Here is a 950-nt window from a genome sequence, read left to right as displayed (position 1 = left end):
TTTAAAAATAATTGAGGATTTTTTCACTCTGGAGAGGCCCATGTTTTCTCCTAAACCTGTATTTCTCATTCTGTTTCTCAACTTGTAGTCTCAAGATTTACTCCTGTTTCTGAATTTAGGATTTACTTCTGGCAATGCTTGAGGTACATAAGTGGTGTCAGGTATTGTACTAGGGTTGATATTATGCACGACTAGTGTTTTTTTTTTAATTAGTGAGAAACCATGAGGTATAATTGTAGACTTACAAACTTTCGCGTTTGGGTTTCAGTTATACAATGATCAAGTACCCATCCCTCCATCAGTGTCCATTCTCCACCACCAATGAACTCAGTTGGAAAATATGGAATGCTTCACAAATTTGTGTATCATCCTTGCGCAGGGGCCATGCTAATCTTTTCTGTATCGTTCCAATTTTAGTATATGTGCTGCCAAAGTGAGCACAGGAATGCTTCTTAAGTTTGAGTTCATTTTTTAACTTTCTGTTTTTATTGTACATACAGCATGTAAATAAAGTTTGCCAAATATCAATTATTTATAAAATTTTTTTATTTTATAAGGTAGTTCACAACATTTTATTACATTTAATATTCAAACACCTTCCCACCACCATATTTGGAATCTTTCCATCCCAATCCCCAATCCCTGTCTCAAAACACAACCGAATTAATATATTTTGTATTGTTTGTCATGAAAAACCACTGAAAACGCTACAAAAAAAGTATCCCTAGAGGAAATAGTGTGAAGATTGTTCTATTTGGGCAAGGGGCCATTAAGATATTCTTTAGGATATCACTAACATGTTAAAGTTTGAGTGATGTGAGCTTTTCATATATATCTGAAAAAATATATGCATATATATATTTCCCTTTATGATTGGTTGCTTACAATTTAAACCCCATCAAATGTGGTGTGGTACTCTTGGAGAATGGGTAGGGAGTATATGATGTGTT

At 33.9% G+C, this 950-nt stretch overlaps 1 non-coding gene across 1 annotated transcript; it reads right to left on the bottom strand.

Moving 5' to 3' along the window:
* Window positions 1-334: 334 nt before the first annotated feature.
* Window positions 335-441, bottom strand: LOC130038027 (U6 spliceosomal RNA). The gene has a single exon (XR_008794582.1). It is a non-coding gene; the product is annotated as a U6 spliceosomal RNA (small nuclear RNA).
* Between the last annotated feature and the right edge of the window lie 509 nt (window positions 442-950).

The sequence above is a fragment of the Sorex fumeus genome, unplaced genomic scaffold (assembly GCF_029834395.1).
Source record: "Sorex fumeus unplaced genomic scaffold, SorFum_2.1 ptg000072l, whole genome shotgun sequence".
NCBI lineage: Eukaryota > Metazoa > Chordata > Mammalia > Eulipotyphla > Soricidae > Sorex > Sorex fumeus.
This window is presented reverse-complemented; position numbering and strand designations above follow the sequence as displayed.